Below are 24959 nucleotides of genomic sequence, written 5' to 3' on the forward strand. Positions count from 1 at the left end.
CTTACATAATTGATGCAATTATATACACCCAACAGAACACCATGCAATCACGTCAACTGAAGTCCAAGCAAAATTCCCAGTCTTTTTATAAAGAATTTGGCAACCTGATTTTAAACCTTACATGGAAATGTAGAAACTATATACTATGATCAAAGCCTTTTTTAAGAAAGATTTTCTTGAATACTGATAACTATACAATTTCAAGACTTATAAATCTACAGTAATCAAGGCACTGTAATACTGATAAAGGAAGCAGAGATCAATAGAATAGAGAATCCAAAAATAGACCCATACATTTATGATCAATTGATTTTGGCAAAAGTGCCAACACAAATCCATGGGGAAACAAAGGCTGAAAAAATGATGCTGGAACTACCAGATATCTAAATAGAAAAGAAGGAAAAAAAAAAAAAATCAACCCTTACGTCACACAACCCACAAAAATAATTTGAGATTGATCACAGGAATGAGTACAAAACTATAAAGTTCAAGAAGAAAACAAAGGCAAAATCTTTGAGGTAGACAAAGATGGTTTCTAGGCAAGAATCCTATTCATTCTACATATGACCATGTAAAAACCCATGGTCTAAAATCTTCAAAGCAGCTTTATGCACAATAACCAAAATCTGAAGGGAAAAAAAAAAAATAACCACCAAAGGTCACGTGAATGGATTGATATATCAATATATAATAGAAAATTACTCTACAACAGAAAGAACAAACTTCTGGAACAACATGACGAACCTCACAACCATTATGGTGAGTGAAAAAAGCTTGACCCAGAGAGTACATTATGTTGGATTCCACTTGAAATTCTAGAAAAAGTAGACTATAGTTGACCCTTGAACACCACAGGGGTTGGAGTGCCAAATCCTAGTGCAGTCAAGAATCTGCATATAACTTCTGACTACCCCAAAACTTAACTACTAATATAGCCTACTGTTGATGAGAAGCCTTACCAATAATAGTTAATGAACACATATTTTGTGTTATATGTATGTATTATATACCGTACTCTTACAATAAAACTAGAGAAAATAAAATGTTAAAATAAGTTTACAGTACTGCATTTATTGATATGTTTACATCCTTTTACAAGATGAATCATCTGTCAGAACCTACATCAATATTGTCCTAAATGATACAAAACACTGTAAATGTTATGTGCTATCACTAACACTAGACATCAAAAATGAAAAGATAATGTGAAAAAGAAATTCCTACTTATTTATAGGTATAACAATTCGTGTACTAATGAGGCAGCAATATAATTGCTTTACAGTAGCCTAGTATAACTGATCAGCTGCTTCATGCTGGCCTAGCATATACACTAATGAATCATTATACAATTTTTATGTCATACAGTATTACAATCATATCATAACACTGCAAACACATTTTTTAAAAAATCACTTACTTGTGATGATAGGCTAATATACAGTTTCTCCAATTATAAGAGAAGCATATAGTACATAACGTAATTCTTTGAAAGCAAAGTTATAAAACAGTAAGAAAACTAACATATTATTAATTTCATATTAAATATCACTCACCTTATGCCTATGTAAGGATAAGCTATCCACTTCCATACAAGTCTTGTACATGATTTTCTATACGATGAATATTTAAGCAATGATGATGATGATGAAAGAAAAATGTCTCATACAGTTCTTGCCACAAGTTATTAGATTTTCACAGGAAGACAAACATACAACAGATAAGTTTATTAACTGTATGCCATGACGATTATTTACTATTGATTAAATGGAAGTGGGTCATCATAAATGTCTTCATCCTTGTTTTCACTCTTCACAATGAGTAGGCTGAGGAGGAGGAAGAGGAGGGGTTGGTCTTGGTGTCTCAAGGACAGCAGAAGAGGTGAAGGTGAAAGGGAAGGCAGTAAAGGCATGCACACTTGGTGTAACTTTACAGCAATACACTAATTTCCGCCTGACATTTTTGTTTTCTCATCTCTTTAAAAATGTTTCTATACAATACCAATCCTTCTTCTACCATTTGCTTTAGTTTCAGTACCTGTATCATAGAAAGGTCCACATCCTATAAGAAGTCAAAAGCAGTCTTGAATAACTGGAATGCTTCTACCAAACTGTCTAATGTCAATCTGTTTTCCAGCACTGTTTCCACATCTTCATTTTCTGGCATTGGTTCAGATGTGTTTATCTTCTGTTAACAAGTCATCTGTTAACTCCTCTTGTGTAGCATCTATTAGCTCTTCAATTTCTCCAAGATCCGTATCTTAAAACCCTTCACACTCCCCACCATTTTTTGCCATATCCACAATGTCTTTCATGATTTCCTTGATTGGCTTTGTTGTAAATTCTATGAAGTCATGCGCAACTTCTGGACACATTTTTTTTCCCACAGGAATTTACTGTTTTAGGCTTGATAATTTTCATGGCTTTTTCTATAAACAACAATGGCATCTTCAATGATGTGATCCTTCCAGACTTTCATGATGTTCTATTAGGGTTCTTTTCCACAGCATTAAATATTCTCTATATACAGTATCATGTGTGATGAGCCTTAAAGGTCCTAGAGGCTGATCTAGAGGCTGAATCAGAGATGTTGTGTTTAGGGACAAGCAGACCACTTTGATGCCTCTGGTGTTGAACTCAGGAGGTTCTGGGTGTCCAGGCACACTGTCTAAGATCAAAAGAACTTTAAAGAGCAGTATCTTACTATCAAGGTACTTCCTGACTTAAGGGACAAAGTATTGATGGAACCAAACCAGAAAAAGGGTTCTCATTATCCAGGCAGAACTTTTTGTTGTAAACCAAAAGTCTGGGGCACCTAGCTGGCTCAGTCAGTAGAGCACGAGACTCTTGATCTGGGGCTGTGAGTTTGAGCCTCATGTTGGATGTAGAGATCACTTTAAAAAAAAAAAAAAAAAAAAAAGTCCAGCAGCTAGTGTTTCTCTTTTCCCTTCAAGATTTGGAGATTAACAGCTTTATAGGTAAGGATAGCCCTGATCATAAACCAAATTGCATTTGCACAAAACAAACGAGTTAGCCTATCCCTTCCTGCCTTAAATCCTGAAGCTCATTTCTCTTCCTTAGTAATAAATGTCCTTTGTTGGTATTTTTCTTTTCCAGAATAAGACATTTTTGTCTGCATTAAAAAACCTGTTCAGGCAGATACCCTTTCTCCTCTGTGATTTTCTTAATGGCATCTGATAACTTATCTGCTGCCTCCTGGTTGGCAGAAGCAGCTTCTCCCATTGTCTTGACATTTTAAAAATCAAACCTCTTTCAAAAATTATTAAGCCATCCTTTGCTGGCATTAAATTCTCCAGCTTTAGAATCTTCACCTTCCTTTTGCTTTAAGTTGTCATATAATGACTTTGCGTTTTCTCAGATCATATTAGATAGAGTCTATAGGTATGCCTTTCTTATAGCAATCCTGCACCCACATAAAAGCTGCATTTTCAATACAAGATAAAAAGGTTATTTCAAAAAGTACAAGGTTTTATGCCTTCTGGCATAACTACAGCAACAGCTTCACGAATTTCCTTTTCTTTTCCTACAATGGTCCTTACACTAAATTCATTTATCTTGAACTGAAGGGCAACTGTAGCTGCAGGCCTCAAATCAATGGTACTCATCAAACAATTCAATTTTTTCTTATAATGTCATGACTTCTCCTTGCATCTTGGGAGCACTTCCAGCATCACTAGTAGCACTCTGTATGGGTCCCATGGTGTTATTCAAAGTTTACAGTATTGCACTAAACACGATGAAAAATATGCAAGAACCATCGAGATCATTTTTTACTGTAATATGTAACTTATTGGAGAGACTAATCACACAGAGATGATTAGCATCACACGATGTTTAAAGCAGACTCAAACACTTGAGCTCACCACAACAGGAACATGAGGTGCCTACGAAATTATTACAGTAATACAGTATTTATGCAGTTATGATTTAATACTGCATCTGTTTGTTTACATTTCTTTTGACAGCAAATGATACAATGTATGTCTGTGTGCATGCATGTTTTAATAAATTTTAACTTTTTATAACATATCAATATTTTATGATAGTAAATAATAAAATAACTTACATATATTTTATGCATTCACGAGACTCCTTTTTGTTAATGTTTTCAATATTTCTAGGCTACATAGTTCATCTGGGTTTTTTTGAAGTGCCACAAATCTCAAAAAAATTTTTCAATGTATTTACTGAAAAAAATCCGCATATAAGTGGAACCAGTCATGTTGTTCAAGGGTCAACTGTAATCTCCAGTAATAGAATGTAAATGAGTCACTGCCAAGGATCAGGGATAGAGGGAGAAACAGACTTTTGGAAGTGACAGAAATCTTCTGTGTCTTGACTGTAATGGTGGTTCTAACAGTGTGTACATCTGTCAAAATCCACCAAATTGTACAGGTTGAGAGTGAAATTTACTGTATATAAACTATAATAAAGTTGTCCAAAAAACAGTGCTGTAAGTAACTGATATGGATCTACACCTACAATCAAAAAACACTGTTAAACCAAAAAAAGCAAGATGTTGAACAGGGTAAAAATAGCTGCTTTTTAGAAGAGTAGGAGAAAGGAAATGTATAGAAACATATGCTTATTTATGTATATAATAGGTATGGAAATAATATTATATATTATTAATTATTCTATATTATTAATAATTATTAATAATATTAATAATATTATATAATAATAAATATAATAAAGCTTTCTGGGAAAGAAAACTACAAAACCAAGTGTCAGAAGTGTAAAAAAGCTTACTTTTCACTATACACCTACTCAAATGTTTTCTATGTAGACGTATAACCTAGTCAAAAAATTAAAATATAAGTTATATTTCTTTGAAAATAGAAAGTATATTTGGCACACTAATTCATATTGGAAGGAACTAATTTATGAAAGTATAAGCCACTTACCTTATTGAGACAGAAATCACATATCACTGTTTCTTTAAATTGAATGATGATATTTCCAATGAATGATGCTTCTGATAACTTCTTGTGTTTGGGAATTAATCTTAAAAAAATCCTATAACTAAAATAAAACAATCTATTAAAACACATGAGAATAAAAAAAATACTATTGTCTACTAACTGATCTGTTAAAACAACTTAAGACTAAGCTAGATAAAACAACTGCCTAATGACAATGCAAAGCATCACATATCTCATTTTTAATAGATTAGATACAATAGATTAGGTTTATCTTCAAATATAATCACTGTCTCCAAACCTTTGCTCCATAGAGGGAGAATATTTTCCTTCCCAACTGATGGTGAGCCTGGCCACATGCCTTCCTTTGGCCTCATGGTGAGCAGAGTATACTTCCCTGCACCCATAGCCTTAGCCATCTAACTTGCTTTGACTGATGAAACATTAGCAGAAATGATGCAAACAGTGGTTTGAAATTGCTTTGTGCAGCAGGGCTTGCCCTCTTGCACCTCTGCCATCACCATGAGAAGAGTTTCACAGGGTAGATGAAGGCAACCCTTCAGCCTAGACCCCAGAATAAACACAAAGAGGAGAAGTGAGCCTAACTCCACATGAGGTGCTAAGCCCAACCCACAGTGAGATATAAAGACCACCCACACCCAAAGCTGCCCAGGCAAGCCTAACCTAAGTCACCTAACCCACAGCTGCTCTACAGATATGTGATCAAGAATAATTAACTATTAATTAACTAAATATTAACAAGAATTAACTCAAGAATAATTAAGCCATTGAGTTCTAGAGCAGTTTCTTTCTCTTATCCTTTTTTTTAAAATATAATTTATCATCAAATTGGTTTCCTAGAACAATTTCTTATACAGGAATAGCTAACACATATCGTAGTTAATTTTTATTTTCTGAGAAGCTCCAAACTTACCAAAGATTAAACCCCAGAAGTATAATAATAACAAAAAAAAATAAAGCTCATATTCATTATTTTAGCACTAAGAATTATAATTTTTAAAATGATGAATTATCTCCTTTAACATCTCTTCCTCCCAAATTCTAAATACTTTAATACATTTGACAGTTGGGACCTGCCTTAGAAAAGGGATAAACTGATCTACAACTCTACAGTAACTGTCAATCACTCATTTAGTGTTCTAAGGACCACTTCAATTTTAGTTTCCCTTTCGTGCTAAATCATCACTAATCTAGCATCATACAACTTAATAAATCCCCCTTTCTTTTTAACCCCTAAATAAAATCTTGCATCAAGAACTGAAATGTACCCTCTCATCTGTTAACAAATTGATAATACTACTCCTGCAACGCAGAGCTAGCTTATTAATATAATCCTAATGAAACCAATATCAAAGTAAAGCAAAAATAATTAAACTTTATATAAAATGACCACTTCAAAAAACCGAAAATAACATTTATATTTTACTACAGCAATTTTACAAGACATGATACAAAGTAACTGAGAATTTTAAGAGTACATCCGATTTCCCACAAGTACTTTATAATAAAATGTACTCAAGTTTTAATCATTAACATATGATTATGAGGGTGCCTGGTGGCTCAGCTGGTTAAGCATCCAACTCTTGATCTCAACTCAGATCATGATCTTGCAGAATGGGAGTTCAAGCCCCACACTGGGCTCTGTGCAGATGGGGAGAGCCTGCTTGGGATTCTGTCTCTCCTCTCTGCCCCTCTCTGCTGTGTGCACTCTCTCTCAAAATAAATACATAAACTTGAAGTAAGTAAAATAAGACATTTGATTATATTAAAATGTGTAAGGGGCGCCTGGACATCTCAGTTGGTTAAGCATCTTTGATTTCGGCTCAGATCATGGTCTCAGGGTTAAGAGATCAAGCCCCATGTCAGGCTCCATGCTGGGAATGGAGCCTGCTTAAGATTCTTTCTCTTCCTCTCTCTCTGCCCCTCCCCAGCTCCCATGTGTGAGCATGTGTGCATTCTAATAAAAAAATTTAATTTTTAAATAGAGAAGAAAAAATATTTGGATTGTATATCATCCAATATATTTTAACTCTAAAATCATTTTTTTTTTAACTTTTCAGAATTGAGATAGAATTCCTTTCCATAAAATTCACCTCTTTATAGTGTACAATTTAGTGGGGGCGGGGGGGGGAGGAGTTGTGTTGGTTTGTTAAAGAAAGCACGTTGAGTACAAGCAGGGGACAGTTGCAGAAAGAGAAAGAGAGAGAAAATCTTAAGCAAGCTCCACATTCAGTGCAGAGCCCAATACACAGGGCTCAATCCCACAACCCAGGGATTATGACCTGAGCCAAAATCAAGGGTCAGATGCTCATCCAAGTGACCCACCCAGGCGCCCCTGTAGGTTTTAGTATATTCAGAATGTGTAAGAATTGCCAGTATCGAATTCCAGAATATATTCATGACTTCAAAAAAATCATGGCTCATTAAAAGTCATTCACCATTCTCCTCTTCTTCCAGCCCCTGGCAACTACAAATCTACTGTGTCTCTGGATCTAACTATTCTAAATGTTTCATATAAATGGAATCACAAAACATGTGGCATCTTGTGACTGGCTTCTTTCACTTAACATGTTTTCAAAGTTCAAATAACATTATAGCATGTATCAGTAATGCCTGGTTTGTTTGTTTTTTTATGGCTGAATACTATTCTGTAGCACGAATATACCATTTTGTTTAGTATCAGTTGATGAATATTTGACAGACTGTTCCTACTTTTTGGCTATCATGAATAATGCTATGAACAATTCTAATGAGTTTTTGTGTGAACATAGGTTTCTTGGTTATATACCAAGAAGTATGACTTATGGACCATATGGTAACTTTGTATTTAACTTTAGAGATTGTTGTCCAAATCAGCTGTATCATTTTACATCTCCAGCAGCCAAGAATGAGGGTTCAAATTTCTCCACATCCTTGTCAGCATTTATTACCACCTTTTTTAACTTTAGTCATCCTTTTAGGTGTGAAGTGGTGATCGCATTGTACTTTTGATTTGCATCTTCCTAATGACTAATCAGGTGAGAATCTCTTCATGACCTCATAGGTCTCTTCATGACCTATGAGTTTTATTGGCCATTTGTATCTCTTTTCTGGAGAAATGTATATTCAAATCCTTTCCTCATTTTTTATTTTTTTTAATTTTTATTTTTTTAACGTTTTTATTTATTTTTGAGAGACAGACAGAGATGGAGCGCAAGTTGGGGAAGGGCAGAGAGAGAAGAAGACACAGAGTCTGAAGCAGGCTCTAGGCTCTAAGCTGTCAGCACTGAAGCCAACATGGGGCTCAAACCCACGACCCAGAGAACATGACCTGAGCCGAAGTTGGACACTTAACCAACTGAGCCACCCAGGCACCCCTCCTCATTTTTTAAATTAGGTCATTTTTCTTTTTATTATTGAGTTGTAACAGTTCTTTATCTGGATATGAGACTTAGTAGATGCATGGCTTACAGATATTTTCTCCAATTCTGTCATTTATCTTTTCATTTTCTTGATAGAGTCCTTTGATGCACAAGTCTTTAAGATTATGTCCAACGAATCTATTTTTCTTTGGTTGTTTGTGATTATGTGTCATATCTAAGAAACCACTACCTAATCCAAAACCATAAGATTTAGATCTGTTTTCTTCTATGAGTTTTACAGTTTTACCTTACATTTACATCTCCATTCCATCTTGAGTTAATTTTATATATGGTACAAGGTAGGAGTAAAACCTTCATTCTTTGCAGGTGAATATCCAACTGTCACAGCACCATTTGTTAAAGACCATTCTTTACCTACTGAATTGTCTTGGTAATCCTATCAAAAATCAATTGCCCATAATCATATGGGTTTAATTCTGGACTCTCTATTCCGTTCACTGATCTATATGAGGTTATGTCAGTACCACAAAGTCTTAGTTACTGTAGCTCTGAAGTAAATTTTTTCCAGTTGAGATATAACCGACCTATTGTGTTAGTTTCAGGTATATAACAAAACAATGCATTATTTGTATACATTACTACATGATCACCACAATAAGCCTAGTTAATGTGTCACCATAGTTACTAAAATCTTTTTTTCTTATGAAGATTTTTAAGATCTACTCTCTTAGCAATTTCCAAATGTACATTATCAGCTATAGTCACCATGCTGTATATTACATGGCCATGACTTACTTATTTTATAACCGGAAGTTTGTACTTTTTAATCCTCTTCCCCTTTACCCATTTCACCCACTCCCCCACCTCTGGCAACCACCAATCCATTCTGTATCTATGAGCTTAGTTTTTTATTTTTGTTTGTAGATTCCGCATTTCAGTCAGATTATGTAGTATTTGCCTTCCTCTAACTTATTTCACTTAGCATAATGCCCTCAAGGTCCATCCATGTTGTCACAAATGGTTAAGATTTCATTTTTTTATGGCTGAGTAAAAACCACTGTATATACACTGTATATACATTGTGTATACAGGATATTGTATATATACATTTTCTTCATCCATTCATTTATCGATGGACATATTGTTTCCTTATCTTGGCTATTGTAAGTAATGCCACAATGAACATGGGTGCATATATCTTTTTGAAATTTTGTTTTTGTTTTCTCCAGATAAACACCCAAAGTATTGCTGGGTTCTATTTTTTATTTTTTAAAGAACCTTCACACTGTTTTCAATGCTGGCTGTACCCATCCTCACTGAACAAGGGTTTCCTTTTCTCCACATCCTTGTCAACATTTGTTATTTCTTGTCTTTTTGATAATAATCATTCTAACAGGTGTAAGGTGATATTTCACTGTGGTTTTGATTTGCACTTTCCTGGGGATTAGCAATGTTGAGTATCTTCCCATGTACCTATTGGCCATGTCTTCTCTGAAAAAATGTCTATTCAGAACTTCTGCCCATTTTTAATTGGATTTTTTATATATTTTGGATATTAAACACTTATCAGACACATAATTTGCCAATATTTTCTTCCATTCAGTAGGCTGCCTTTTCATTTTGCTCATGGTTTCTTTTGCCAATGCAGAAGCTGTTCTTAGTATGATGTAGTCCCACGTGTTTATTTTTGCTTTTGTTGCTTTTGCTATCAGTGTAGATTAACAACATCATCACCAAGACTTATGTCAAAAAGCTCACCACCTATGTTCAGGAGTTTCATGGTTTCAGGTCCTACACTCAAGTCCTTAATCCATTTTGAGTTAATTTTTGTGTATAATTTAAGATAGAGGTCCAGTTTCATTCTTTTGTATGTGGCTATCCAGTTTTCCCATCAGCATTTATTGGAGACTGTCATTTCCCTCATCGTATACTCTTGGGTCCTTTTGTAGTTAAGTTTTTAAATGAGGAAGTGTGAGTCTCTCAGCTTTGTTTTTTCTTTTTCAAGATTGTTTTGGCTATACGATACTAATTTTAGCAATTTCTGCAAAAATGTCGCTAGGATTTTGACAGGGATTGCACTTAATCTGTAGATCATTTTGAGGAATACTATCATCTTAATATGAAGTCTTCTAATTCTTGAACACAGATAGTTTTTCACTTATTTAAGTCATCCTTAATTTTTCAAAATACGTTTTAGAATTTTCAGTGCACAAGTCTTATACTTTTGTTAAATCTATTCCTAACTACTTTATTCCTTTTGATTATATTATAAAAGGAATTTTTTTCTTAATTTCCTTTTTAGATGGTTCATGTCTAGAATTAAATACAACTGATTTTTGTACAATGATCTTGTAACATATAACCTTGTTGAATTCATATATTAGTACTAACAAGCTTTGGGCTTTTTTTGTGGATTCCTTAGAATTTTCTATATCTAAGGTCATGTCATCTGCAAACAAAAATTATTTTATTCCTTTCCAATCTGGATGTCTTTATTTCTTTTTCTTGCCTAACTGCCCTGGCTAGAACCTCCGGCACAATGTTGAATAAAGGTGGCAAAAGCAAACATTCTTGTCTTATTTCTGAACTTAAGAGTAAAACCTTCAGTCTTTCACCATCAAGTATAATGTTAGAGACAGGCTTTTCACAGATGCTTTTCTAGTCTTCATTTGTTGAGTGTTTTTAATCATGAAGGGTGTTGGATTTTGTTAAATGCTTTCTCTACATCTGCTAAGGTGATCATGTGAGTTTTTCCCCCTTTATTCTTTTAACCTAGTGTATTACTTTGTCATATGCTGAGCCAACTTTGTACTGCTGGGATAAATCCCACTTCATCATGGTGCATAATTCTTTTTATATGCTCTTTGATTCAGTATGTATGTATGTAGTTGAGGATTTTTTGTGTAATAAGAAATATTGATCTGTAGTTTCTTTTACTTGTGATGTCCTTGTCTAGTTTTTGTATCGGAGTTATATTCTTGACTCAGTTTCTTTCTAGGAATTTGTCCATTTCGCCCAAACTTCTCAAGCCTGTATAGTGGTCCAAAATCCATAGAGAGAAGAACAACACTAACTTTAAGAAGTAGCTATTTACATCCTTCTACTACCATGTCTCTCATTCTTCAGTAGCAAAGTCTCTGTAAACTAGCTGCTCCCTGTGGAGTAGCTTCTAAAGGAAGGAATTAAATATCAATCCAAGGCTTCCAGTTTTTCATTTTTCCTGGGTTTCTCCATGAACACTAAAAGGGGCAAAGGGGGCTTTGTTAATCACAGAGACCTGTGTTTCTATCTTGAGAAGTTCATGCTTGTTATTAACAAACCATCCAATTACAATTTCTATATCCTTTAGAACTGGCAGAACACAGAGCAGGCATTATATTATACCTATGTAACACAAAGTGTAAGATGCACTTGGAAGAAGTGGAATTTTCATAGGAGGAAAAAAAAAAAATCTGATTGTCCTTGACTTACAGTCACCATCTTGGATTTGTGCCTAGTATTGAAGAAGTCATGATCATTTCTATGACTATAGTCATAAAAAACAGAAGGTTAAATAAATAGGGGCAATAGCATCCATCCATCGTGAATAGATCAAAATTTTCCCTAAATCATCAAAAGGTTAAAGACAAACAGAAATACTAACAAATTTAAGGGTTCTAGAATAAAATCAAAAAAAGCTAGAACTTGATTTATCTTGACCCCAACAATAAAATTCTTCAATCTTGTAAAAAGTTTCTAACAAAAAAACCTACATCTTATATAATAAAATTTACTATAATATAATCACACTCAATACCCAAAAAGCAAATAACCCAGTTAAGAAATGGGCAGAAGACATGAACACACACTTTTCCAAAGAAGACATCCAGATGGCTAACAGACATAGGAAAAGATACTCAACATCAATCATCACTAACTAAATACAAACCAAAACCACAATGAGATACCACCTGATACCTGTCACAATTGCTAAAATTAACAACACAACAAACAACAGGTGTTGACAGGATGCAAAGGGAAACCCTCTTGCACTGCTGGGAATACAAACTGGTACAGCCACTCTGGAGAACACTATGGAGGTTCTTCAAGAAACCAAAAATAGCGGCGCCTGGGTGGCTCAGTCGGTTGAGCGACTGACTCTTGGTTTCGGCTCAGGTCATGACCTCGCATTTCATGGTTTCAAGCCCTGAGTTGGGCTCTGTGCTGATGGCTGGGAGCCTGCTTCAGATTCTCTCTCTCTCCCTCTCTCTTTCTGCCCCCCACCCCCGCTTGCTCTCTGTCTCTCTCAAAATGAATAAACAAACTTTTAAAAAAATTAAAAAGAAAAAAAAGAAACTAAAAAGAACTATCCTGTGATCCAACAACTGCACTGTTAGGTATTTCCCCAAAAGATTTAAAAATACAGATTTGAAGGGGTACATGCACCCCAGTGTTTATAGCAGCATTACCAACAATAGCCAAACTGTGGAGAGAGCCCAAATGTCCACTGACTGATAAATGGATAGATGTGGTGTATATATACAACAGAATATTACTCAGCCGTCAAAAAGAAACCCTGCCATTTCCAACAACGTGGATGGAGCTAGAACATAGTCAATCAGAGAAAGACAAATACCCAATGATTTCACTCTTACGTGGAATTTAAGAAACAAAACAGATGAACGTGTGGGAAGGTGCGGAGAGAAGAGAGGGAAACAAACCACAAGAGACTCCTAATGATAGAGAAAAAACTATAGGTTGATGGGAGAGGGGTGAGATGGGTGATGGGTACTAAGAAGGGCACTTGTTGTGATGAGCACTGGGTGTTGTATGTAAGTAATGAATCACTGAGTTCTACTCCTGAAACCAATACTGCACTGTATGTTAACTAAAATTTAAATTTAAAAAGGGGGAGGGGGGAGAAAATGACAGAGATGAAAGCTATAATAAAGAGTGTAAAATGTGAAAAAAGGCAAATCAATGGAACAAAAAGTCTAGAAATAGACACATTTAGACAAACCACCAAATTTTAAAATGTGCAAAAGAATTGAATATATACCTCACAAAGATAATTTACAAATGGCCAATAAGGATCTCACAAAGTATTTTACATCAGTCATCAGGAAAATGCAAATTAAAAACACAATGAGACACCACCACAAACACATTAAAATGGCTAAAATTTAAAAGACTGACAAAATCCAGTATTTGTGAGGTTGTGGAATATATGAACTCTAAGAACATGCTGCTGGGATGAAATAAAATAAACACTTAGGAAATTTGGTACTTACTTATAAAGTTAAATTTCATGTACAAATTCCAGTCCTAAATATTTACCACCCAAAATAAAAACATATGAAAAAACAATAAAAGCATATGACCACAAAAAGACCTATATAAAAATGTTTCTATTAGTTTTACACATAATAGCCAAAATGTGGATGCAACTCCCTGCATCAATTACTAGTATATAAAAATAAACTGTGGTATTTTCATGCAATGGAATACTTAGGAGAAAAAAACAAACATAAGCATGTTGTTTATGCAACATGAACGAAATTTTTAAAAATCATTATGTTAAGGGAAGGAAGTCAAACACTGCATAATCCCACTTATATGCGGTTCTAGAAGAGGCAAAACTCATCTATAATAACAGAAAACACAACAGTGATTACCAGGAGTCAGGAACATACCTGAACACATTCCAAGAGACCTTTTGGGGGTGATGGAAATGTCCTTTATCTTGGAGTGTTAGCTCCACAGTGTTCATATGCCCAAACTTATCAAACTTTATTATCTTAAACTGTGCGTTATACTAAATGCACATTTAAAAACCCATTTGGCAAAAAAAAAAAAAAAAAAATTATGAGGCTTTCAGGGTTGGAGATCTTTTTAAGAAGCTACAAATATTGGGGCGCCTGGGTAGCTCAGTCGGTTAAGCATCCGACTTCAGCTCAGGTCATGATCTCACGGCTGGTGGGTTCAAGCCCCACGTCGGGCTCTGTGCTGACACCTCAGAGCCTGGAGACTGCTTCAGATTCTTTGTCTCCCTCTCTCTGCCCCTCCCCTGCTCGTGTTCTCTCTCTCTCTCATAAATAAAAAAACATTAAAAAAACTTTTAAAAAAAGTTCTTTTGAAAGTTACAATTAAATCTGATATAGTACTAATTGGCTTTTAAATAGAACTTACTGATAAATAACAAGTTTTTCTCTTCACAAAATAGCAAAATCAATACCTAACAAGTGGAAGTATTTTCATATTAAATACAGTACATAAAAACTTACTTTTTTTTTAAGTAAGTTCTATGCCCAACATGGGGTCTGAACTTACAACCCTAAGATCAGGAGTTGCATGCTCAACCACCTAAGCCAGCCAGGCACCCCCATAAAAAAATAATTTAAAACAAACAAAACTCACACCAGATATGTAAATATCATGTACTCAAGAACAAAAGTCAGTTCCTCCAGGGAGGAACAGTGCCTTCTTTTTTATGTTCCCAACAAGCACTTTACTCAATGCACAAATATTTATTATACCTCTAATACAGGATTTATCAGTTATATAGGAAGTATGCTTATATAATGTATGTCCTCCACTATAATAAACGCTCCAAATCATTTCTGCACCCCAGTTATCAAACAGTAATTATTTGTCAACCTACAGATGATGGATTTGACCACAAAAAAAATGGTATCTTAGAGCTGAAGAGCCTGTTATCTACTGGCATTATAATCTTGAAAACTGCAAAATGCCTCAAGAATAGTTGCCTCAAGGGGCGCCTGGGTGACTCAGTCCGTTAAGCGATCAACTCTTGATTTTGGCTCAGACGATGATCTTACAGTTTGTGAGATTGAGCCCTGTGTGGAGCTCCACTCTGACAGCATGGAGCCTACTTGGGATTCTCTCTCTTCCTCTCTCCCCTATTCTACTCGTTCTATCCATCTCTCAAAATAAATAAATATTTAAAAGCCTGCTTGGGATTCTCTCTCTCCCTCTCTATACTCCTCCCCCATGTGCACATGCGCTCTCTCTCTCTCTCTCTCTCATTCTTTCTGAAAAATAAACTTTAAAAAAAAAAAAAAAAAAAGAAAAGAAAAAGAAATGAGGCACCTGGATGGCTCAGTCGGTTGAGTGTCCAACTTCTGCTCAGGTCGTGATCTCATGGTTCATGAGTTCGAGCCCCATGTCAGGTTCCCTGCTGTCAGCGCCAAGCCTGTTTCAGATCCTCTGTCCCTCTCTCTCTCTCTGCCCTGCCTCCGTTTTCTCTCTCTCTCAAAATAAAAACATCACAAAAAAAAAAAAAGAAAGAAAATCTATTCTACATAAAGCATAAGAAAACATACTTTTAAAAAACCACAAGATATGTGAACTTACCCTACCAGACATCAACAATTAATAAAATCAGGGTGCCTGGGTGGCTCAGTAGGTTGGACGTCCAACTTTGGCTCAGGTTATGATCTCATAGTTTATGGGTTCGAGCCCCGCGTCAGGCTCTGTGCTGATGGCTCAGAGTCTGGAGCCTGCTTCGGATTCTGTGTGTGTGTGTGTGTGTGTGTGTGTGTGTGTGTGTGTCTCTCTCTGCCCCTCCCCCACTCACACTCTCCATCTCTCTCAAAAAAGGAATAAACATTAAAAATTAATAAAGCCATAGTAATGTGTTATATTGAAAGACAAATAGAACAATGGAACAGACTAATGACACAAAGCAGAGTGCCCACAATCAGACTCATGAATGTATGGTCAACGGCTTTTTTTTAATGTTTTTTTTTTTTTTTTTTTTTTAATTTTTGAGAGAGAGACAGAGAGACAGAGAAAGAGGGAGACACAGAATCCGAAGCAGGCTCCAGGCTCTGAGCTGTCAGCACAGAGCCCGACATGGGGCTCAAACCCACGAACCATGAGATCATGACCTGAGCTGAAGTCAGACACTCCACTGACTGAGCCACCCTGGAGCCCCGGTCAACTGCTTTAAGACAAATAGTACTACAGCTGGGAAAATAGATTTTTTAAAGAAACAGTGCTGAGACAGTGGGCAGGGGGTGGGGGGGTGGGGAGGAAAACTGGTTTCCTACTTTGTACCATATACTAAAGTCAATGCCAAATTGAATACAGACACAAAATGTGAAAGGTGAAACTTACAAAGTATTAGTACACAAAGATGATATTTTCTAAAATCCTACAAATCAATTAAATGGCCAACTGAAGGAAAAAAGGACAAGAAATTTAAACAAGTTCATCACAAAAAGGAGGAGGAGGAAGGAAGGGGGGAGAAGAGGAGAGAAACCCAATAGGGCAATGAACAAACACCACAATGGCTAAAATTTTAAAGTTTAAGAAGACAATGTATTGGTAAGAATGTGAGGTAAAAGGGCACCTGGGTAGCTCAATCAGTTAAGCGACTGTCTCTTGATTTCAGCTCAGATCATGATCTCCTGGTTTGTGGGATCAAGCCCAGCATCTGGCTCTGCTCGGACAGCATGGAGCCTGTTTGGGATTCATTCATTCATTATCTCTCTCTCCACCCCTTCCCCATTCACATGTGTGCATGCTCTCAAAATAAATAAGCTTAAAAAATAAAAAAAAAAAAAGAATGTGAGGTAAAATATTGCTGGTAGCAGTATCTATTATACAAACACCTTGAAGAATAGGTCAAAAGAGCAACCAGTCTATAATGAAACAGATGGCTGAAGAATCCCAAAAGGAACCTTGAGGCTAGTGGGAGTGCACACAGGAAAGAGAGTGGATTTGAGTATGAAAAATCTGACTGTCAGGCATGTGACATTTGGGGGGGAAACTGTGCAAGCACCTTTTTTTTTTTTTTTAACGTTTATTTGTTTTTGAGAGACAGCAAGCAAGTGGAGAAGGGGCAGAGAGAGGGAGACAGAATCCGAAGCAGGCTCCAAGTTGTCAGCGCAAAGCCCAAGATGGGGCTTGAACTCACAAACCATGAAATCATGACCTGAGCTGAAGTCAGACACTCAAACGACTGAGCCACCCTGGCGCTCCTGCCCTACCACATTAAAATATTAGGCAAAAGAAAAGCAAGGCAATTATTAACTCCAAGGGGTAAAAGGGGGGGGGGGGGGGAGAGAGAGAGACAGTTTCAGAATACTCAGCTCAGCAGTAAAACATTTACATAGTTATAACAACACTCACTACTGGCTTAACCAGCAACTGAAATAGAACTCTTTTAAGGGGATATGGGGAAGGAAGCAGGAGAGCTAAATTTTTTAATTTTTTTTTTTTAACGTTTATTTATTTTTGAGACAGAGACAAAGCATGAACGGGGGAGGGTCAGATAGAGGGAGATACAGAGTCTGAAACAGGCTCCAGGCTCTGAGCTGTCAGCACAGAGCCCGACGCAGGGCTCGAACTCACAGACCGCGAGATCATGACCTGAGCCGAAGTCGGCCACTTAACCGACTGAGCCACCCAGGCGCCCCGAGAGCTAAATTTTTTTAACTAAGAAGGCAGAAAGTAAGTAACATCTGAAATTGATAAATCAAAATACAGCAGTTATTGCATACCACCAAAAATATGGAGTTAGATACTAAGAGTAACAGCTAGAAGAATAAAAGTGGTAGCTTCTGGAGAAAGGTATTAGGGGATAGGGAAAGGTTAGGAATGGAATGAGATTTGTCACTGTAAGGCTGTTAGTGCTATTTGACCTTAAAAATACACAAGATTCACTTTGAAAGTTCTGAAAAAGTTCTCCACTCTTATTTCATTTCTGTCAGTGTATCCTGGCATCCAACAGGTCTCCTCTATTGACGTATAAAGGTTTTAGCCATTTTTTAAATTTAGAGTGCACAATCTATTTTAAAATCTCACCAAAATGGAAATCCTGAAAATTATTTACCCCAACTGACTCAACAAGTCAAAGAAAATGAGAAGATTTTTTTCAAGTCTAGAAATGCAAGAGAATGTAATACAATTCAAGCACAAAAAAATTAAATTAATAGGAATACTACCCACAGAGAGATTTTTATTGGCTACTAAACATCTGAAACTTTAACACCTGAACTCCTAATCTTGCCTCCTAAATCTAAAGTTTTCAAAGGACTCTCATCTCAGTAAATGGCAGGTTCATCCTTAAGTGTCCAACATAAAACTTTGTGCAGTCATTCCCAATTCTTCTCTTAAGGTTATGCAATTTGTCATTAACAAATCCTGTCTACCTTCAAAACACATCCATAACGTGACCACTTAAAATCTCTACCACTTCCACCCAGGTCCAGGTCATCATTTATCTGTCACCTGGATTTTTACCAACAACTTCCTAATTCCTAACTCTGCCTTCAGTTTTGCTCCTCCCTCCCCACTTCAGCTTCTCCACAGAACAGCCACATGATCCTTTTAAAACTCAAGTCAGGCTGTTATTTCTCTGCTCAAAACTCCTCAGTGACTTCTCATCTCAATCAGAGTAAAAGCAAAGGCTGATGTTAACTATTAACTACTTCCTGGTTTTGTCCCTACTCACTCTGCTCCCGTTAGGTTGGCTCCCTTGCTATTATTTCTTAAATGCATTAAGCATATCCCCACCTGAGGCTAAAAAGTGTTCCAGGCAAAGGAAACAGCTCTGCTTTCAAAGAATTGATATATATATTTTTTGTTCCAGAATGCAGCAAAAGACAAGTTACCCAAAATAATACAAAAATTTGTTTTGCTACCAAAAGTAGTATACACACACATGCACATGCACCACACACACACAATTCATACACAAAAAAAGATGTAACAAGCCTAAATTATTTTTTAATGTTTTATTTATTTTTGAGACAGAGCATGAGCAGGGGAGGGGCAAATAGAGAGGGAGACACAGAATCCAAAGCAGGGTCCAGGCTCTGAGCGGTCAGCACAGAGCCCGACATGGGGCTCGAACTCACAAACCGTGAGATCATGACCTGAGCCAAAGCCGGATGCTTAACCACTGAGCCACCCAGGAGCCCCATAACAAGCCTAAATTAAAACAAATTAGCATTTTTAACAGAGCATGAGCATAGCCACAGTCTATTAGTACCAAGTAAAACTGATTGAAGGATACAGAGATGACTGAATTTTAAGAATTCTATTATTATAGGGTGTCAACCAGCCAAATAAAATAATTATCACATCAATGTAACTCCTTCACCGGAAAAAAAAAAAAACAAAAACAAAACACTTCATAAGATGAAAACAGCTTTGTTCTACACAGCCTTAGGACTATTTTACCTAATCTGCTCTTAGTATTTCAAACATCACTGGAAACTTCCAGCCAGGTCGAAGTGCAGTTAACGCCATCAAAAGATTACTGTAAAATCCAACTCAGTACACCTCTCAATTCCACTCTCAGTTCTGAAAATCAAATATTCTTCAGACAATCACAAAGGTCCTCTGGGAGACAAAATCACCCGTTTGAGCATCTGGCTTTATTTTAATGTTTATTTATTTGAGAGAGGGAGAGAGAGAGCATGTGCACGCACGCCCGCACACACACACAAGCCAGGGAGAGGCAGTGGAGGAGAGAGAGAGAGAATTGGGCTCCATGCTCAGCACAGAGCCCAATGCAGGACTCAATCCCACGACCATGAGATCGACCTGAGCTGAAATCAAGAATCAGACGCTCAAATGACTGAGCTACCCAGAAGGCCCTGGCTTACCTTATTTTAATTCCTCTAGTAGCAGTATCTGCTGGGTAAGCCAAATGCTGGAGCTACACTATTCTCAGCAACTTTGAGTCCTGCACTATATTCGAGGCCTAGTGTTTGGTGATTCCTATTTTCTTCCACAAAATCCAGCTCTATAAATGGAGTCTTCTCTTTCTTATTTCTGTGTGTGTCAATTCACTCACCCACTATTTAAGGTAATCCAAGTATTTCTTACATTCTAAACACACCCCAAAAATAGAGATGAAAAAAACATTTTAAGTAACAAAGTTTAAGGGCCCCTGGGTGGCTCAGTCGGTTAAGCGTCCGACTTCAGCTCAGGTCATGATCTTGCAGTTTGTGGGTTTCGAGCCCCACGTCAGGTTCTGTGCTCACTGCTGACAGCTCCAGGCCTGGAGCCTGCTTCAGATTCTGTGTCTTCCTCTTTCTCTGCCCCTCCACTGCTCAAGCTCTGTCTGTCTCTCTTTCTCAAAAATAAACATTAAAAAAAATTAAATAACAAAGTTTCAGCCAATTACTGTTAACCAGAAACACATAACGTGTCATAACTGAAGCCACAAAAGACCATTAACAGAGAATGCAACAGAAAACACACACAATAACACAAGATATTGTCCCTAATAAATTTTTCCAAACATTGAAAGCCTAAATCTATTACAAAAATGGCTCCAAAATATGTGGGAAACATGTTCATCAACTCATTTTAAGTGGCATATATGGTTGGGAATCAAAAATTTAGGAAGAACAAGGGCACCCAGGTGGCTCAGTGGGTTAAGTTAAGCGTTGGACTTCAGCTCAGGTCATGATCTCACAGTTCATCAGTTCAAGCCCCAGATCAGGCTTTCTGCTGTCAGCACAGAGCCTGCTTTGGATCCTCTGTCTGTCTGTCTGTCTCTCTCTCTCTCTCTCGCACCCCCTCAAAAATAAATAAAACTTAAAAAAAATTTTTTTTAATTAGGAAGTACTCTCCAATAAATAATATTTTAGCAACAAGAGACCCACTATCATCAAGTAAGCTCTATCTTAAGAAGAAAAGCAGAAATACCACTGTAAAAACTGTTCTCAGAATTAGTCATCTTGATAGAAAAACAAATTGCAAAATTCCTGTAATTTTCTCAATAGACTGGTAATAGTGATTCGGTAAAACTCAACATTAATTAAACTTCTAAAAAAGTTAGATATGGGGGTGCCTGGCTACCTCAGTCAGAAGAGCATGTGACTCTTGATCTCAGGATCTTAAGTTTGAGCTCTATGTTGGGGACAGAGTTTACTTTTTAAAAAGTTGGGGGTGGGGCACAGTACAGCATGTGACTCTTGATCTTGGAGTTGTGAGTTCAAGCCCCACACTGGACATAGAACTTACTTTAAAAAAAGGAGGGGTGGGGGAGTGCACCTGGGTGACTCAGTCAGTTAAACATCCAACTCTTGATTTCAGCTCAGGTCATGATCTCACAGTTTGTGGAGTTGAGCCTGGTGCAGAGCCTGCTTGGGATCCTCTCCCTCTCTGTCTTTCTGCTATATGCACACTCTCTCTCACTCTCTCTCAAAGGTAAATAAACATAAAAAAAAACAACAACAGGTATAAAAGCCACATAGCTACATATAATTTTCTACGAAAGAGATAAATGAATGTCATGTACCACTGTACTAACAGACAAAACACAATACACATTAAAACATCAACAGCAGTAAAAGTTGGGAGATGAAAGGGTACACAAAGAATGAATACTTTCACATTTTACTTATATATTTATGCAATCTTTGAATCTTTCGTATCAGAAATGAACACACTTTATTAGCTGTGAAGTAAAAAACTATATACTGTTTATATTGATGTAAAATATACTGGGAAAGCTCAAAAGTGAATCTGAATACACCTATGCAATAACTTGTACACAAACATTCTTAGTATTTTTCTTAATAGTCAAAAAATGGACACAATCTAAATGTTCATCAACTGACGAATGGATAAACAAAATGTGGTATACACATGTAATAGACGGTATTTAGTTATAAAGTACTGATAACATGTAATAGACTGTATTTAGCTATAAAGTACTGATACAAGCTACATGGATTAACCTTAAAAACATTATGCTAAGTAAAAGAAGGTAGTTTATATGATTCAATTTATATGAAATGTCCAAAACAGACAAATCTATAAAAACAGATACACTGGTGGTAGTAAGGGGCTAGGAAGGAAATGAGGAGTGACATACTAGTACAGGCATTTTGGGGGGATGATAAAAATATTGTAAAATTAGACAGTGGCAATGATTGTACAACTCTGTTAATATACCATCTCCATAAAGCTGTACCAAAAAGTGAATATGAAATTATATGGATTTTAATATGCATCAAATATTTAAAGTAAGCCTAAATGTCTTGAAAATTATCTATTTTTGTTTTTGAAAAAAGCCTCACTTAGTGACTTCGCTTAGTGACAACAAACTTTCAAATATTAATTGAACTGATTTAACAAAATAAACTTCGAACTTTCACGTTAACAAAATTATCTTCTTAAAAGTTCCTAATATTTGTTTTATTCAATAACTGAATTTTCTGAGTGAAAATATTCTAAAACTTTATATATTTAAAAAAAATTTTTTTTGATGTTTATTTATTTTTAAGTGACAGAGTGCAAGTGGGAGAGGGGCAGGGAAAGGGAGACACAGAATCCAAAGCAGGCTCCAGGCTCTGAGCTGTCAGCACAGAGCCCCAAGTGGGGTTCAAACTTACCAACCACAAGATCATGACCCCAGCCAAAGTTGGACGCCTAACCGACTGAGCCACCCAGGCGCCCCTAAAACTTTATATTTTAAATATGTACAGTGACAGATGCTAGAGCTAGGCATATTCCCTAACTTCAAATACCTTGGAGGAAAATTATTTAAGCAGTACATATCTGGAACTATATATGTGACTCTTTTGGGGGGAAGAGAGAGCACAAGTGAGCCAGGGGCAGAGAGTGAGAGAGAATCCCACAAGGGCGGGGGGTGGGGAGGGGAGAAGGAGAGAAGCAGGGCTTGTTTCTTTGTTTGTGGTTTGGTTTGTGGTTTGTTTTTTTTTCATCCGAAGCGGGGCTCAAGCTCACACACTATGAGATCATGACCTGAACCGAAGTCAGATGCTTAATGATTAAGCCACTGGGTCATGAGTACAAGTCCCACATTGGGACCTAAAGCTTACTTCAATCAATCAATCAATCAATAATAAAAGATTAAAAAAATAAAATAGATAGCACTTGGCTAAGTTGGTAAAGCATGTGATTCTTGATCTCTAGGTCATTAGTTCAAGCCCCAAATTGGGACCTAGAGCTTACAAAAAAACATAAAATAAAATGGAATTATATCTGCATTATAAAGAATAACATTTATCAGAAAAACTATACTATCTATAGGAAAAAAAAAGTTAATTATATTTGCCTTTCTCTTAACCATCAATAAAGATGATACAAAAGCAACATTTCCTAATATAAAGTCCTTAGAATAATTGGCACATCATAAGCACTTGTTAAATATCAGCTATAATAATAATAAGAATATTACTGATACAATAATATTTCCTATAAAAAAGAAAACATTTACCTTAGTTACTCCTGGTTTCACTTAACTGCTGGACAATTTCATTTCCATATTATCATTATCCCTTTCAACTTTAACAACTACGTTAATTCTAAACTATTCAATTATTTACACTAAAACAGTTCTCAAGGTAGGACCATGGGGATTCCAGGGATCCTTTCAGGAGATTCGTTAGCTCCAAATCATTCTTGAGTAAAAGATCAACTCAAAGTGCAAAACAGACCAATGAATTTTAACACAACGTTGTACAAAAAATATATAGAAATGGTTTCAGATTCTACGTTGCAGCTAACCTTTAAGAAATTACCACTTGTTACTGAGGGTTGATGGGGGGTGGGAGGGAGGGCAGGGTGGGTGATGGGTATTGAGGAGGGCACCTTTTGGGATGAGCACTGGGTGTTGTATGGAAACCAATTTGACAGTAAATTTCATATATTAAAAAATAAAAAAAAAATAAAAAAAAATAAAAAAGAAATTACCACTTGTTTAAAAAAATATATTACTATTTGTTGAGTTTTGTTATAGAATCAAAGAGTATCACAATTATCTGAAAAGATTACTAAAGCACTCCTCCCAACATATTGATGTGAAACTGAATTTTCTTCATATACTTCAACCAGAACAACATATAACTGAATGCAAAGCTGATAGGAGAATCTAGCTGTCTTCTATTAGGCCAAACATTGAGGAGATTTACAAAAATGTAAAAGAGTTGTCATTCTTTCACTAATGTTTTTTGCTTTATAACTAAAATTTAAGTTGAAAAAAATTAATTGTTTTGGAAAATGGTTGTTTTTCAAAATTAAAAAATGTTATTTATATTAGCCTGTAATTTATCAGTTATTTTAATGAATATATTAACTTAAAATACAATAATTACCAATATAAACAAAAGCTATTTGAAATCCTACATAATTTTTAAGAGTGTAAAGGGATCCTAACCAAAAACTCTGAAAACCACTTCATTAAAGTAATACTTAATATCCCACTTTTATTTATATTGAGTCTTCATCTCTATGAATCCCCCATATGCAGCCATAAATGTTTAAAGTAAGCTGAAGAGAACAGAGGACATAAATCTTGCTTTCTTCAGATGTACTGTAACACAATTAAGCATAAGATACAGCCCCCTCAAAAAAAGAAAGGATGGCCAAGTTAACTGAATGATCCGTTTGCCAAAAGTAACTAAAGTAGTATAATACAGTTGTAATACACAACTTACACAGAAATAGAGCCAAAGAACTTCAACTGTGCCGAGAAAAGGATGCACAGAAAAACTGGGGCTGCAGAAGGGGTAATATAGTTCTTAAGTCAATTACTTATAATAACAATTTTACTGGAGTTGATTTCACACTACCATCTGAATTCTGATCACCTTCAATAAGAACTCTGTATGTAACATAAATTTGCCAAAAGAAGTCATGAAAAC

General features: G+C 36.1%; 1 protein-coding gene across 7 annotated transcripts in view; it reads right to left on the reverse strand.

Annotated features, from left to right (window-relative positions):
- ESCO1 (establishment of sister chromatid cohesion N-acetyltransferase 1) overlaps positions 1–24959 on the reverse strand; it is a 77630-nt gene that overhangs the window by 49747 nt on the left and 2924 nt on the right. For 4 of the 7 annotated variants that reach the window (XR_009604300.3, XM_060613422.3, XM_078435384.2 and 1 more), the window contains exons 2-3: positions 4925–5042; positions 1554–2664 (exon numbers count right to left, since the gene is read on the reverse strand). The gene's annotated coding sequence lies outside the window, so the exon portion shown is untranslated. The remainder of the gene's footprint in view (positions 1–1553; positions 2665–4924; positions 5043–24959) is intronic. The other 3 variants (XM_060613418.3, XM_060613419.3, XM_060613420.3) reach the window with 3 other exon arrangements.

Source organism: Panthera onca, chromosome D3 (genome assembly GCF_046562875.1).
Source record: "Panthera onca isolate mPanOnc1 chromosome D3, mPanOnc1 haplotype 2, whole genome shotgun sequence".
NCBI lineage: Eukaryota > Metazoa > Chordata > Mammalia > Carnivora > Felidae > Panthera > Panthera onca.